Genomic DNA, 17,740 nt, shown 5'->3' with positions numbered 1-17,740 from the left:
GGTCACTTACTTCATTACTGGAGGGGTAGTTGCAATCCAGAGAGGAATCAGGCATAATGGAGCTAACAGGCGGGAGGCGGGGCTAGCTGACGGGAGGCGGGGCTAGGAGGCGGGGCTAGCAGACGGAAGACAGTTAGGAAGATAGACGGGGCGGGGATTCTCCTCCACTGCGGGCCCCTCTTCCTCACGGGCCCCATAGCAGCTGCGTGGTTTGCCTATATGGTAGGTACGCCACTGGCGGCGGGTGTTCTGCCTTTGCCCACTGCTCCCTCTTTTGCTACACAGTTGGCTCGGTCTCACCACTGTCTCTTACTCCGAACACTGAGAAGTCAGTGGCATGACCTTCATTCCATGTGGGGTCTAGGACCTCATTGTTCCCTGCATCGTCTTTCACCCAGTCTTCCTCCCTGACCTACTGTTCAGTCTGCACACTGCAGAAAGACGCAGCAGTTGGCACCTGTGTTTCCTCATCATCAGAGACGTGCTGAGGTGGTATTCCCATGTCCTCATCATCAGGAAACATCAGTGGTTGTGCGTCAGTGCATTCTATGTCTTCCACCGCTGGGGAAGGGCTAGGTGGATGCCCTTGGGAAACCCTGCCAGCAGAGTCTTCAAACAGCATAAGAGACTGCTGCATAACTTGAGGCTCAGACAGTTTCCCTGGTATGCATGGAGGTGATGTGACAGACTGATGGGCTTGGTTTTCAGGCGCCATCTGTGCGCTTTATGCAGAAGACTGGGTGGGAGATAATGTGAACGTACTGGATCCACTGTCGGCCACCCAATTGACTAATGCCTGTACCTGATCAGGCCTTACCATCCTTAGAACGGCATTGGGCCCCACCAAATATTGCTGTAAATTCTGGCGGCTACTGGGACCTGAGGTAGTTGGTTCACTAGGACGTGTGGCAGAACGGCCACGTCCTCTCCCAGCACCAGAGGGTCCACTAACACCACCACGACCATGTCCATGTCCACGTCCCTTACTAGATTTTTTCCTCATTGTTACCGTTTGCCACAATAAGAAAAAAATTATTTGGCCCAATGTTTTGAATTCAAATTCAGGCCTTTTTTTACAGGCACCTAACACTATCTGGCTATCTATTTAGGTACCGTATTACACTAATACAGGCACAGCAGTAACCACAGATTTAGCTGAATATGAATTGTAGGCCTAGTATTTAGGCCCTGGATGACAGGTATCCCTTTTACGGACAGAATTAGACTTGGAAATGCACGGTAGCGTGTGAAGTTATTGAGGATGACCCTATCCGCACCTTCAGTCTAATATACCCTTTTATGGATAGATTTAAACTTGGCCTGATACTGCAGAAACCACTGATTTAGGGAATTGCTAAGTTGGGAATTGTATTTCAACCTAGAACAAAAACTGTGCTTTGGCGGACACTAAATAAATTGACCAGCCACAGCAGTAACAACAGATTTAGCTGAATATAAATTGTAGGCCTATTATTTAGGCGCTGGATGACAGGTATACGTTTACGGACAGAATTAGACTTGGAAATGCACGGTAGCGTGTGAAGTTATTGAGGATGACCCTATCCGCACCTTCAATCTAATATACCCTTTTATGTGTAGATTTAAACTTTGCCTGATACAGCAGAAACCACTGATTTAGGGAATTGCTAAGTTGGGAATTGTATTTCAACTTAGTATAAAAATATATCCTTTGCCAGACAGCAGACAGTATTACAATTGGCTAGCCACAGCTGAAACATCAGATTTAGGGTACTGCTATTTTGGTAATTGTATTTCACCCCTCAATAAAATAGCAAGCACAGCCAAGCACCTGATGTAGGATATAGCAAAAAACAAACAAACACACTATTGATGGTTAAATGTATTTGGTGGCAGCTTGTGCTGGCGCACCACAAGACACAAAATGACCGCTGATCACCCCAGAAAAAAGTGACAGAAAAACGCTCTGGGCAGCCTAAAAACAGTGAGCATTTAAATAGCAGAGGTTGAACGATTCACAGCTGTAGATGGATCACTTCATGAAGTGTTTTGGAAGAGTAAATCCCTGCCTAATGTCGCCCTAACAGCAGCAGCTGCTGCATCCTATCACTACACTGATCAGAGCAGAGTGACGTGCGGCGCTACGTGACTCCAGCTTAAATAGGGTCTGGGTCACATGCTGCACTGGCCAATCACAGCCATGCCAATAGTAAGCATGACTGTGATGGCTTCTTGGGGCAAGTAGTATGACGTTTGTACATTGGCTGCTTTGCAGCCTTTCAAAAAGCGCCAAGAAAGCGCCGAACACCGAACCGGACTTTTACGAAAATGTTTGGGTTCGGGTCCGTGTCACGAACACCCCAAAATTCGGTACAAACCCGAACTATACAGTTCGGGTTCGCTCATCCCAAATAGTAATACATCCAAAAATAGTTATTACTTTACATTCCCCATATGTCTACTTCATGTTTGGATCATTTTTGGGAATGATATTTTATTTTTTGAGGATGTTACAAGGCTTAGAAGTTTAGAATCAAATCTTGAAATATTTCAGAAATTTTCAAAAACCCAATTTTTAGGGACTAGTTCAGGTCTGAAGTCACTTTGCAAGGCTTACATAATAGAAACTGTGGCGAAACCAACCTCGCCACGGTGTTTTGGAGGGGGCTGTTTGCCAGCCTCCCGTCCTGGGATTATGGTCCCTTAAGTTATTGGGTCTTAAGGCACTTAGGACTGAGCCCTCTGTCCCTGTATTGCATCATTTGCCTTACTTGCTTGGATTTTAGGTGAAGGCAGAAGGTGACGGTCAGCTGCCACGTTGGGTGGACCTCCATCGGAAGTTACAGTTGCGGGACAGAGGGAGCCCAGTCTCCATTCCCCAGCGGCAGTGTGAAGTGCAGGGAGAGGAGAGCAGCGTCCTCCCTCCCCAGCGGTAGGCTGAGTTACAGGGGGCAGAGGTAGTTGTTCCTGCCCCCCAGCAGCAGAGTGATATGCCGGGAAGGCAGTGTGAAATCCAGGGAGACGAGAGCAGCGTCCTCCCTCCCCAGCGGCAGGCTGAGCTACAGGGGGCAGAGGTAGTTGTTCCTGCCCCCAGCAGCAGAGTGATATGACGGGAAGGCAGTGTGAAATGCAGGGAGAGGAGAGCAACGTCCTCCCTCCCCAGCGGCAGGCTGAGTTACAGGGGGCAGAGGTAGTTGTTCCTGCCCCCCAGCAGCAGCATGATTTTTTTGGGAATTGGGAGCCCAGTCTCCATTCCCCAGCGGCCGTGTGATGTACAGGGAATTGGGAGCCCAGTCTCCATTCCCCAGCGGCAGGCGGAGTTACAGGGGCCAGAGACAGTCGGTCCTGTCCCCCAGCGGCAGAGTGTCCTACAGGGAATAGAGAGCCCAGTCTCCTTTCCCCAGCAGCAGGACACTGTATTGGGAGCGGAGGCGGTCAGTCACCCTCCCCAGCGGCTGGAAATATGAATGGGAGAGGAGCTTGTTACCCCCTCTCCCCAGCGGCAGCTTAACGCACCAGGGGGAGACAGTAAGCCCCACAACAGTGCAGATGGGACCGTGGTCTGTGCACTTACAGCACAGGGGGCAGGGACAGTCGGTCCTGTCCCCCAGCAACAGGGCTGTTTAGCCAAAGGGGAGACAGTCGGTTTCCCCCTCTAACAACCAGATCTCCAGCCATCTCCGCAGGGATACCAGGAGGAGGAAGTAAGCAAGCCCTCCCCTTCCCAGCTACTTCCCAACCGAGTTCTGGGGGCAGGGGATGAGCCTGCAATACCCACTGATCTCTTCCCAGTGGAAGAGCTGGCATCAGGGCAGAGCGCAGTCGGACTCTGCCCTCCCCTATCCTCTTGTCCAGAGACTGACTTCCCACAGGCATCCCCAGCGGAAGAGCTGGCATCTGGGCAGAGCGCAGTCGGCCTCTGCCCACCAAGTACCTACAGCTCCAAGCTGGAAAACCACAAAGCAAGGAGTAGCAGATGCACACTCAACAGCTGGGGACATACAGAACAGAGCCAGGCCCCAAGATTCAACAGGCCCAGTATTGGGTTGTGGTTGGACTGCCAGACTAACTCAGGTACTGACCGTGAGGTCAGGTATCTGGTTAGTCTTTCCTGGGAGGGGGAGATGGAGGGGGAGATGTGTGGCGAAACCAACCTCACCACAGTGTTTTGGAGGGGGCTGTTTGCCAGCCTCCTGCCCTGGGATTATGGTCCCTTAAGTTATTGGGTCTTAAGGCACTTGGGACTGTCCCTGGATTGCATCATTTGCCTTACTTGCTTGGATTTTACTATTCCCATGGTGAGAACAATGGATGAAGCACACGGTGAGAACAATAGATAGCGGCCATTTTAACTCACAGACACTGTTCTGACTTTTCAACACGGTGCTATCTTGCCTGTATTTGGTTAACAGATACATCATTCAGTAGTTTGAAACTACCAAACAGAGGACACATTTATTAGTGACTATTTTCTGTATAACTGGCATAAAACTGTATCTTCCAAACTACTGAACGGATGTGGGTGAATTTTGGATATGTGGTTCACCCAGATCCCCCGGTTCCGAGGATATGGCTATGGGGTTATTGCATGTTTTGGGGTTCCTGTGATATGTTTTATAAAACTGTATTTCTCTGCCTTTGATAATTATATTCGCCAGTGTGTTCAATAGTCATCACTGGCAGAGGGGAGGATTTTGTGTGGGTGTGTTTCTATTGTCCCATTGTGTGTTTAAATGGTGATGTTTGTCCTGTTGTCTCCACATGTGTATTGGCGATCTCCCTTTGTCCTGAGAGATAATTGTTGTTGTCTCCGGGACAGAGAGGAGGAAACCATGCATTGTGGGGATGTGTTGTATCTGTCCTGTATTTGCAAGAACTGTAATAAAAACCAGGCTGGGTGTGCCAGCACGTGAGACCACTGCTTGACCCTCAACACGGAGCCTTGTCTCGTTATTGGGGGGATTCCCTGTATGCTGTTAGAGACTGATTGCCAGGAGTGTAAGCTGATTGTATGCTTTTCCTGTTCGTCTGCTGGCAGCTTTTCGCGAGGTTCCAGGTTGGAGTGCTATTTTGTATCCAGTTCGGTAGTTTGGTGTTCTGCAGTAGCTGTGCCTGTCTCTCAGAAAGGGGCATATCGCCTAAATGGATTTTAACCCCTTGTCTGCTGAAACGGTCCGTTACAGAAACCACACAAAAATGACCCCATTCTAGAAGCTACATTCCTCAAGGTAATTGATTTTACAAAGCTGATTTTACAAACTTTGTTAACCCTTTAGGTGTTCCACAAGAATTAAAGGAAAATAGAGATACAATTTCTAAATTTCACATTTTTGGCAGATTTTCCATTTTAATAAAAAAAATTCAGTTACAAAGCAAAGGTTAACAGCCAAACCAAACTCAATATTTATGGCCCTGATTCAGTAGTTTACAGAAACACCCCATATGTGGTTGTAAACCGCTGTACGGGCACACAGCAGGGCGCAGAAGGAAAGGAATGCCATATGGTTTTTGGAAAGCAGGTTTTGCTTAACTGTGTTTTTTTTACACCATGTCCAATTTGAAGCCCCCCTGATGCACCCCTAGAGTAGAAACTCCATAAAAGTGACCCCATCTAAGAAACTACACCCCTTAAGGTATTCAAAACTGATTTTACAAACGTTGTTAACCCTTTAGGTGTTCCATAAGAGTTATTGGAAAACAGAGATGAAATTTCAGAATTTGACTTTTGGGCAGATTTTCCATTTTAATATTTTTTTTTCCAGTAACAAAGCAAGGATTAACAGCCAAACAAAACTAAATATTTATGGCCCTGATTCTGTAGTTTACAGAAACACCCCATATGTAGTCGTAAACTGCTGTACGGGCACACAGCAGGGCGCAGAAGGAACGGAATGCCATGCGGTTTTTGGAAGGCAGATTTTGCTGGACAGTTTTTTTTTTTTATACCATGTCCCATTTTTGTTTATTTAGCACAGTTTTTATTCTTAATTTTTTTACAGTGTTCATCTGAGGGGTTAGGTCATGTGATATGTTTATAGAGCCGGTCAATACGAATGTGCCGATACCTAATATGTATACTTTTTTTTTTATATATATATTTTTTACCAATTTTTTTAACTTTATTTCGGGAAAATGACATTTTTTTCACTTAATTTTTTTGTCCCACTTTGGGACTTGAACTTTTGGGGGTCTAATCCTTTACAATGCATTCCAATACTTCTGTATTGGAATGCATTGGCTGTATGAGTATTACTCATACAGCTTCCGGGGCCTGTGAGATCCAGGGGGCTGGATCTCACAGGCTCTTCACCGGAAGGCAGCGCAGATGCTTTAGGAAGGCATTGCGCTGCTTCCATGCCATCGGGTCCCCCCCACAGCCCCATGGGGACCCGATAGCACCGCCCCGCCGCCACCACTGCAGTAGGTAAAAGCCACAAACCGCAGGTCTGAATTGAGGGACCCACCCGGCATTTAGCCGAGGTGCCTGCTCAATGATTTGAGCAGACACTGGCTTTTGAATTCACGGGACCCCCCCGGCATTTAGCCAAGGTGCCTGAGCGGCGGTGATCAGAAATACACAGGGCGTACAGGTACGACCTGTGTCCTTAAGTACCATGACATAAGGGCATACCTGTACGCCCTGTGTCTTCAAGAGGTTAAAACAGAAAGTGATTCTTCATTAAACATTTATTTATTTAACATTCCCCATATGTCTACTTTATGTTGGCATCATTTTGGAAATGTCATTTTATTCTTTTAGGACGTTAGAAGGCTTAGAAGTTTAGAAGCAATTCTTAAAATTTTTAAGAAAATTTCAAAATCCCACTTTTTATTTATTTTTGCCAATTGTCTTGTGCAGAGGCTTGTTTTTTGCAGAAAGAATTGAGTTTTTTATTGGTACTATTTTTGGGTACGTAGGATTTTTTGATCATTCATTATTGCACTTTATTACACCAAAATATTGGCTGTTTTGGAACAGTTTTTATTTATTTATTTTTACAACGTTCATCTGAGGGGTTAGGTCATAGAGCAGATCGATACGGACATGGCGATACCTAATATGTCTATTTTTTGGGCGATTGTCTTAAAATCATTTTTTGCGGGATGAGCCTTTTTGATCGCTTGGTGTTGCACTTTTTGTGATGTAAGGTGAAAATAATGTTTTACTGTGTTCACCTGAGGGGTTAGCTCATGTGATATTTTTATCAAGCATGTTGTTATGGATGCACCAATACCTAATATGTACATTTTTTTATTTTATTTCACTTCAACACAATAATGACATATTTGAAATAAAAAAATATGTTTTAGTGTCTCCATGTTCTGAGAGCTATAGTTTTTTTTTATTTTTTGAGCAATTTTCTTATGTAGGGTCTTAATTTTTGCGGGATGAAGTGACGGTTTTATTGGTTCCATTTTGTGGGACATACGCCTTTTGATTGCTCGGTGTTTCACTTTTTGTGGTGTACGGTGACAAAAATAGCTTTTTTTGACACAGTTTTTATTTTTTATTTGTTATGGTGTTTATCGGACGGGGTCGATTATGTGATATATTTATAAAGACTGTTGTTATGGATGCAGTGATACCTAATATGTGTATTTTTTTTTTCTTTTTCATTTTTTATAGGAAAAGGCAATTAATTTTTTTAATTACATTTTTATTTATTTATTTATTTTTACTTTTATTATTTTCATTTTTTTAAATCAATTTTCACTTGGATCTTGAAGATCCAGTGGGGCTGATGGCTGTACTATACTTTGCAATGCTTTTGCATTGCAAAGTACAATACTATCAAATGTCCTGTAGATGGCAACACCGGGCACTTTTGCAAAGCGTCCGGTTGCCATGGCAACCATCGGGTGCTGCCGTCACAGCGCGACAGCCCCGGTGGTTGAGAGAGGGATCCCCCTCCCTCTATTAACCCCATGGATGCCGCTACCGCCGCCGACATCAAATAAAGCAGGGGGGCCGCATCGGGGGCAGGAGGCAGCGTTGTAAAGGGGGGGCATGGCCAACAGGAGGGGGCATATTTGGAGGTCGGATGCATGCATGGGGGGACCGCATCAGGGGTACAATACATGGATGGGGGGGTGGGGATCACATCAGAGGCAAGGCTCATAGGAGGGGTTGGAAGCACACAGGAAGGGGCTAAAGATCGGGGGCACAGATCGGGAGGCTTCATTGCATATTATCTGATTTCAGGCTCTGATCTGCAGAGTGCAGATCAGAGCATGAAACCGGCATTTTAACACTGCTGCGATCCGATTGGTTAGTCTGCACAGACTAACCAATCGGATCGATTGCCGGCAAGGGACCACTCTGATTGGTCCCTTGCTGGCATTACTGAACTGTGTGCTGTGTAAGTGTCAGTGCAGGGGCAGAAGCTTTAATCCAAGTGCTTTGCAGTGCTTGGATTAAAGAACTGCCTTGACGTCTATACACGTGGTAGCTGCACGGAACATGTGCAAATATCACGTATATAGACGGATTGCAGTCCGGAAGGGGTTAAGGAGTTAATGAAAAAGTGCTAAAATCCAGACATGTACATCAGGTCTACGCGTTTCAGATTAATAAATTCAGATCCTTACTCATGACAACAAGATAGTGTGAGACACTGACCTTAGATAAGGGGCAGGTCAAACATATCAGGTGGACACAATCAGCAGATATCTCCACCTCTAAGACATAAAAGCATATACTAAAAAAGAAGAAAACTTCAAGGAAACAACAAAGTACCAGGGTCAGTAATGCAGTATGAGATCATGCCTGCGATTAAGACCCATTGGTACACAGGTATTTATGGTGAAGATCAGATTCTCGTTTATAAGAACTCTCTTATGATCACCTCCACGTTTAGGAAATTTAACTCGTTCCACCCCTTGCACAACAAGGCCACTAGTATCACCTGCATGACAAGCCGCATAATGTGTACTGACCGCAGAGACATTCCTGGTCAGCGCATGCGGAATGTCAGAAATGTGCCTGCGAATCCTGGTTTTAAGGCTGTTGGAAGTACAAACCGGATTCCCAAAAAGTTGGGACACTATACAAATCGTGAATAAATACTGAATGCAATGATGTGGAGGTGCCAACATCTAATATTTTATTCAGAATAGAACATAAATCACGGAACAAAAGTTTAAACTGAGAAAATGTACCATTTTAAGGGAAAAATATGTTGAATCCGGTTTGTACAACCTATGTATTGTAGGCGGCATATCATGCAGGTGATACAATACACCACAAAATGAGTATTACAGTTAATATACTGTTTCAAAGTGAAAGTTTTTGGGTTGGACACAGAGACAACAGTTTGGCCAGTTGATAAATGCTTGCAACATGTGCAAATGCGATGTCCGCATTTGTCATTTCCTTTGAAACGTAACCAACCCTGCTGTGTCTGGGAATCCTCTAAAAACAAACTAGGGCTTACACGTTGGCCCAAAGTGGGGGCTCGATGAGCAATACATTTGATATTAGAGCTGAGAACATCAGACCACTGTCCATCCATGCGCAGCAAAGACAGATGTTTTCTGATTATGTGGCAGATCTTGCTGTATTCGACACTGTAACTTGTGGAGAAGACTGTGGACCTATTCTTGGAGATTTCACTGTTAGAATTGAAGCGGCTGCTATACTTGTTTTTTTGGAAAAACAAAATCCATCCACTGTAACATACTACTGTTGCTGTAGCCACGGGCAACAAGATGCTAAGCAACTGAATCAAGCTCTTCCTTGAAGCTCGCATCACTGGAGCAATTCCGTCTGAGGCGTATGAATTTGCCTCTGGGAATATTACAAACAACATGGGCAGGATGACATGAGGACGCAAAGAGAGTGCTGTTTCCTGCAGTCTCCTTGCGGTAAGTGCAGATGACTATATTAGATTCAATGACATTACCCACCAAAGTCAAGTCCAAAAATGCGATAGATGTACAGTTGAAATTGATGGTAAATTTCAGATTCAATGTGTTATTATGTAGAAACTCCTCAAACAGTGGTATGGCGGTATGGTCACCTGACCAGATGAACAATAAGTCATCACTATAACGGCCATACCACTGTAATGAGGGGGTCCAAATATTGTGATCTGAAAAAATATTTGTTCCCACCATGCCATGTAGATGTTGGCCATGGAGGGCAAAAATTTTGCCCCCATGGAAACGCCAGTGCGTTGTAGGAAAAAGTGGTGGTTAAACATAAATACATTATGTTTAAGCAGAAAATGGACAACATCACATATGTAGTCCTGAAATTCCACGTTGCAATCAGCATAAGTATTCAAGAACCATCGTAAAGAGGCAATGGCTGAAGCGTGAGGAATGACAGTATATAAAGATGTTACATCCGCAGTTATCCAGACATACTCCGGCTTTCAAGAAAAATTATAAAAGGACTGGAGTACAGTTCTAGTATCTAAAAGGAAACCCGGAAAAGTCTGGACAAGCGGCTGCAGTAAACTGTCAACCCACGTGGACAACTGTTCCGTAAATGATCCTATACCGGCCATAATGGGCCTTGTGGATCTTGGGCAAAGAGTGGAATATGGGAATAATAGGATCTGAAACATATATAAAAACAGCTTGTTTCTGATCCATAAACCCACTCTTGACTCCCAAAGACAACAAGGAAAGTGTTTAGCACTTTTTTATTAAAGCATCTACATGTTGTTTGGTAGCTGGATCTCCTTCTTCATTTATATTTCTAAAAGGAGTTCTAGGGTCTGTAAAGTTTTAGCAATTTACCACAGGTTGCACTAAAAATATAGATTGCTGCTGCCACACACAATAGTCCTTAAAAGGACTTTTGGGTCTCTCAAAAGTTTTTGTAATAAAAATATTCTTATATCACTCCCTACACTGTCTGTCCCTTCCTAAGCACAGCTCTCCCTGACTAAGACTGAGCCGAACATACGTCATCGGGTGCTATATAGCACCCGACGACGCTTTCCAGCCAGCTAATCACTGTAATGCTAGCAGCCAACATGTCTATGGCATTACAGTGAGGGCAGTACTGGTTTATTGGCTGAGTAGCAGCGGGGAGGAAACTCATTCATTGCGCTCGAGCACATGCCGAATACCGCCATGTGCCGAGCATCGAGATGCTCGAGCCGAACTGGTGTTCGGCCAAGCTTGCTCGATCAACACTAGTAGAGATATCAGTTTTCAAGATGTTTTTTATTCATTCTGTAGAACAGCCAAGGAGTTCTCCACATTATTAACTCTGTCTTGAATCTTAGAGACATCCTCTCTTATCAAGACTACATCAGTCTTAATTGATCCAAGCTGCATTGAAATGTCCTGTATTATGCCTATTTTGCTTTACTGCTAGCAGTATTTCTTTTAACGAGGACAAATCAACTTTAGATAATTCTTACTCCTCCACTGTCACTATACCCTGAGGTGGAGAAAGTTCTTTAGATGCTTCCTATTCCATGCCCACAAAATTATTGTTTCCTCTGGAGCTGTTATCCTGCAGCACTTTTTGCCCTGCTCTTGAATTGGTCTTTGGGGACTTCACAAACTGATCCATTTTTGCCACTGCAAGGGATTTTGGGGCTGGTTCCACCCAGAAAGATCCATTGAGACCCTATTTTGCTTGGGTCCCATTTTTTTATTTTTGAAGGGGGAGGGAAAGGAGAAAAAAAAAGGAATGGAAGGAAAAGAGAAAGAAAAGGGAGAGAGGAGAGAAAGATAAAGAAAAGAAAGAGAGAAACCTGTCATTTTTAATAGGAAATTTACTTTTACATTCTGCATTTCATCTGACAGTTAATTTTTCCTCAGTGAATACAGTTGAGAAAAAAAAAAAAAAATAGCTTTGTTTTCTCCTCATCGTTCTCTACAACTGCCCCCTGTTCATTCTGTAAAGTGCTGACACCTTTAGATTTATACTTGTTACCATTTATATAACTAAAGAACATTTTTGGGTGAGTTTTTCTCTCTTTGGCAATTAATCTCCCTGTCTCCTATTTGGCTGCTTTTATTAGTCTTTTACATATTCTATTAGTTTTTCAATGTTTCCTTGCTACCCTCCTGTTTTCATGATTTAAATGCTTTCTTCTTGTCTTTTGCTTACTTTACATATCAATTTATCCATGTTGATTCTTTTCTTCTTCATCACCCTTTTATTTCCATAAGGTATGTCAGTGGCGTAGCTAGAAATGACTGGGCCCCACAGCAAATTTTTGAATGGGGCCCCCCTCCCCCAGTAATTTTTTTTGCAACCCCTTCCTTTCATGCTGCCCCCATTCCTGTGGCTAGTAAAGATCACTCTCTCAGACCAGGCCCTATACTGTCACTGTATATAATTTCATTGAGTAATACTGTTGAGGGGGCCCTGACAAAATCTTTTAGTCCTCTTCCTCCTCCTGGATGGGCCCCTTCTGGGTTGAAGGCCCCAAAGCAGTCGCTTCCCCTGAGGTACATACCTCAGGAGCTACGCCCCTGAGGTATGTACCTCTCACAATTAGAGTTTAAAATGCTTTTAAAAATATCAAATTTTGTGACTGTATTTTTATTTTTGGGGACATTGTCCCACTTAGGCCAATGGCCTCTCTTAGCTGGCCACATTTTGTTTTTTTGAAGTTTGGTATTTTTGTGCCTCCCTGAAGAAACACTCTTTTTTATGACAATAGGAAGGTTGTTATTTTATGGTCACTATTTCCCAGATGTCCTTAACCTGAACATCTGTTGTTCTGCCTGGTCTATTGGTTAGTACTAAGTCCAGTATGGCCATCCCTCTAGTCTGGTCCTTAACCAGTTGGGAAAGGTACCGATGTAGTAGAGTTAACACTCATGCTTTGTGAGATTTCTGAGATGTGTTATCTAAACTAAGCAAACACATTCAATTGCTTTTCAATGGCTTCTGTTTCAAGATAACACAATGATTTATGAAATTTGAGTTAAGAGTTTGAGTGCTAACCCTGCTACATCTGTCAATTGTCTTTGATTATTGCTAGAGATGAGCTAAAATTTAGAAAATTCAATTTGGATGCTTTGCCTAATTTTTCCCCAAAATTTGCTTCTTTACGAAATAATTAGTCACAAAGCGTGTTAAATAAGCTATATCCCGGCCTGCAGGGAGAGTGTATCTCTGTGTACATTGCTGTGCATTGCAAAAATATGCATAGCTAGTCCTTTCTGGTAGTGAATCACTTACTGAGCGCAGGGGTGCACCTAGCCTTTCTGCTGCCTGAGGCGAAAAATTGAAACCATGCTCCCCCATACCAAATTCTCAACCTAACCCCTTTGCTTCTAACATTATGTATATCACTAAAAACATACTGGGTATTACAGCGCCCCATGCCTCTTACATCTAGTGATGTCTCCTTTGGGGTAGATGTTCTCTTTCCTCATCTTCCCCATTCAGACCAGACCACCATGATGATTTTTCAGCCACCTCTCATCTCTACATTTTGACAAAAAATATTAGTTTCCTACTTTTCCTCATCCCACCACCTCCAATACTGTGCCTTCTGTGCGCTCCAATACTATACTTCAGAAACAGATATTCCCCCTGAAAATTCTAGTACTATGCAGATAGTGCCCTTCAATAATTATTGGCACGCAGTGTCCTAAAATAACTGCGCCCAGAAAATAGTGCCCCTGACACTAATAATGTAATCATAATGTCCCCCAAAAATAATTCTGCTAAGCTGATACTGTGCCCATGTGCTTCTACAGTAATAGTGCTCCCCAAAGTCCCACCAATAGTAATAATTCTCTGCCAGAGTGCACTTGGTAGTAATAGTGCTCCTATAGTGCCCCCAACATGTCTCCACTTTGCCCCTTAAAATGAGCACCAGTGCAAAAAATATACCCTTATAATGTATACCACAGCAAAAAAATATATCCCCTTTTAATGCCCCTTTTGAGCTTATGTCCCCATAGTGCCCCACATGTGTGCCAGTATAAAATACCCCTATATAATGCCACCAGTAGATGCCCCCATAGTTCTCATCTCCCCCTTTCCCCATAGTGCCCCCTGATAATGTACACGTATAAAATGCCCCTATATAGTGCCCCAGTAAATGCCCTCAGTGTCCCTCATAATTTGGCAATATGAAATACCCCTTCTTAGTTTCCCAGTAGATGCCCCCATAGTTCTCCTATTTCCCCCTTCCCCATAGCACCCCAATTTGTCCCAAGATAAAATGCCCCTATACAGAAATGCCCTCATAGTGCCCCCATATAAAATGCCCCCTTCTTTGCACCCTCAGGAGATGCCCCCATAGTGTTCTCCCCCTTCCTCATAGTGCTCCATATAAAAAAAAACTTCTTTGTGCCCTCAGTAGATGCCCCCATAGTGCCCCCAATAATGTGCCAGTAAAAAGTGCCCTTAAATGCCCCCATAGTGTTCCTCTGCCCCCTTTCCCATAGTGACCCCCATATAAAATTCTCCTTCTTTGTGCCCTTAGTAGATGCCTACACAGTGCCCCCAATAATGTGCCAGTAAGAAGTGCCCCTACATGCCCCCATATCACTTCTCTCCTGCATTGTGCCTTATAAAAAATCAAACACATATACTTACCTCCATGCAGTGTCTCGCACTGTACGGCTCAGGTGGTGCGATGCTGCCTGCACCGGCCTCTGATAGGCTGCAGGCCTATACAGATGAATATAGAGATGAGCGCTTCCACAATGGAGGCGCTCATCTCCCCCTGCCCTGCCACTGTTGCACCCCTACTTCTCTCCAGGGCCACGCCACATGAGGCGATCGCCCAAGCTCGCCTAATTGGCGGTGCCGCCCTGACTGTGCCTCAGTATGACAGGCAGGTCACATACAGTACTGGCACATTATCCCATCCCACCTCATCCCTAACCTCACTGCAGTGCTTATCCCAGCCCTAACTCATCTCTTCAACCTATCACTAAACTCTGGTGTCTTCCCCTCTGCTTTTAAACATGCTACCATTACACCCATCCTCAAAAAACCTTCACTTGACCCATCTTCCTTGTCCAGTTATCGCCCCATATCACTTCTTCCGTATGCCTCAAAGCTACTTGAACAACATGTCCATTCAGAACTGTCCTCCCACCTCTCCTCCTGCTCCCTCTTTGACCGCCTACAATCTGGCTTCCGACTCCACCACTCGACCGAGACTGCCCTTACCAAAGTCACCAATGACCTACTCACAGCCAAAACCAAGAAACAATACTCTGTCCTCCTTCTCCTTGACCTGTCCTCTGCCTTCGACACTGTTGACCACTCCCTTCTGTTGCAAACGCTCTCATCTCTTGGCATCACTGACCTGGCCCTCTCCTGGATCACATCATACCTCACAGACCGGACATTCAGCGTCTCCCACTCCCGCACCACCTCCTCGTCTCATTCCCTCTCTGTTGGTGTCCCGCAAGGCTCTGTCCTAGGACCCCTGCTCTTCTCTATCTACACTTTTGGCCTGGGACAGCTCATAGAGTCCTATGGCTTTCAGTATCACTCCTACGCTGATGACACACAAATCTACCTCTCTGGTCCAGACATCACCACCTTACTATCTAGAATCCCACAATGTCTATCTTCTATATCATCCTTCTTCGCCTCTCGCTTTCTTAAACTTAACATGGATAAGACAGAATTCATAATCTTTCCCCCATCTTGTTCAACCCCCCCTACAGACCTATCTATCACGATCAATGGCTGCACACTATCCCCAGTCAACAAAGCCCGCTGCCTTGGAGTGATCTTGGATTCTGCCCTTTCCTTCCGACCGCACATCCAAGCCCTTTCCACCACCTGCCGTCTCCAACTCAAAAACATCTCCCGCATCCGCGCTTTCCTTAACTTTGAATCTGCGAAAATACTTGTACATGCCCTCATTATCTCCCGCCTAGACTACTGCAACATTCTCCTCTGTGGCCTTCCATCTAGCACTCTCGCACCCCTCCAATCTATCCTCAACTCTGCTGCCCGACTAATCCACCTCTCACCCTATTATTCCTCTGCCTCTCCCCTTTGCCAATCCCTTCACTGGCTCCCCATTGCCCAACGAGTTCACTTCAAAGTACTTACAAATACATACAAGGCCGTCCATAACCTGTCCCCTCCCTACATCTCTGAGCTAATTTCCCGATACACCCCCACACGCACTCTCCGATCCTCACAAGACCTCCTTCTCTCCTCTCCTCTTATTGCCTCTTCCCACAATCGACTCCAGGATTTCTCCCGTGCATCCCCCATACTCTGGAACTCGCTACCCCAACATATCAGACTCTCACCTACAGTGGAATCCTTCAAAAGAAACCTGAAAACCCACCTCTTCAGACAAGCCTACAACCAGTGACCCTGCTGCCTCTATACCGCCACAACCTGCTTCACCCGCACCTACTGTGTCCTTCTCCCATACCATGTAGATTGTAAGCCCTCACGGGCAGGGCCCTCTCTCCTTCTGTACCAGTTTGTAACTCATTTTGTTTATGATTAGTGCAATTGTCTGTATTATGTATGTGCACCCCTTATCATATGTACAGCGCTATGGAATGAATGGCGCTTAAATAATAAATAATAATAATAATAATAATAATACAGTATATGGATGAGTTCCTCAGTATGCATCACTATTAGGCTCAGTTCACACTTGACTTATTTGGTCATTTACGGGACCAAAACAAAGAACAAGTGCAGATCTTTTCATGATACGTTATCTGCGAAAAGGATTGGCTCCTGATTTTGGCTCACCATACAGTAACTGCTGGAATTAACTGACCAAATATCTGAAGTGTTAACTCAGCCTTACAGGTCAATATTTGTGTCAGATATATATATATATTTTTATTAATCGAAAGCCCAAAGTCGTGCTCTCACCTCGTGCAACAAAATCGTGCAGCCTGCCACACAAAAACGTGCACTAGGTCGCGGTCTATCGCGAAGAGAAGAGCCCCCCACAAACCATTCCCAATCCCTCTGGGGCCGTTAAGCTCCTGCAAGGGACTGAGACAAGTGGCCACCCTCAGCCGAAACCAAGGGTTTGCCCATCTATGCTCCCGGCTTTCGCCTAGGCTGCCACCCACATAAAAAAGAAATAGGTGAATGATTGCCATTACGGCCCGGACATTCGACCGGAATTATAAAAATTCCTCGTATCTTCAAGGCCGAAGCCGAGCAAATAGAGGTGTGTGCTAAAATTGTGAGAAAGAAAGTGCTGTGCTAATATGCCATCTCTCAATGAGATTCCACCCCCAGTGAGTTCCGGCACCCCAGGGTCAGCAGTCCTGGGGCACTTGCACTTTGGGCTTTCAACACAACTCGACCTAATGGCATCGATCCAGCAACCCGGGCCACCGCGCACAGGACATTTCTGCCCTAGTGCTGTACACCCTTCGTGGGCCACTATGTGGTTCTCTGCTCTTCTCTAATCCCATGGCTCAGCCTATCGCAGCCTTCCTCCATGGGCAGAGTTCAGTCCAGGAGCCAGGCTCCACTGGACTGATAAGAGCAGATACTACACTTGATCTTAGCCAAAAGGCCGAGAAGCGATGTTTGTGTCAGATATATTGTATTTGACCATGCAGTGGCCCAACATTGTACTATAAAGTGAAAGAGCGTCTCATTTTGCACCGTCTGCTGTTCCACATAGATTGCTAGTAGAGATGAGCGAATCGAAGCTGACAAAGTGGAATTTGATCCGAATTTCAGGAAAAATTCGATTCACACTGAAGCCAAATCTCCTCGCGCTTTGTGGTAACAAATCAAATTTTTTCCTAAAATGGTTGCTGCACTTGTGAGGACGTGGAGAAAGGAACTTTGGGAAGGCGGGGTCAC

At 44.9% G+C, this 17,740-nt stretch overlaps 1 protein-coding gene and 1 pseudogene across 4 annotated transcripts in view; one reads left to right on the top strand and one right to left on the bottom strand.

Moving 5' to 3' along the window:
• SELL (selectin L) overlaps nt 1-17,740 on the top strand; it is a 982,371-nt gene that overhangs the window by 296,396 nt on the left and 668,235 nt on the right. The gene's annotated exons all lie outside the window — the stretch shown is intronic.
• Nucleotides 17,311-17,456, bottom strand: LOC122944308 (annotated as a pseudogene).

Source organism: Bufo gargarizans, chromosome 7 (assembly GCF_014858855.1).
Source record: "Bufo gargarizans isolate SCDJY-AF-19 chromosome 7, ASM1485885v1, whole genome shotgun sequence".
Lineage (NCBI taxonomy): Eukaryota > Metazoa > Chordata > Amphibia > Anura > Bufonidae > Bufo > Bufo gargarizans.
This window is presented reverse-complemented; position numbering and strand designations above follow the sequence as displayed.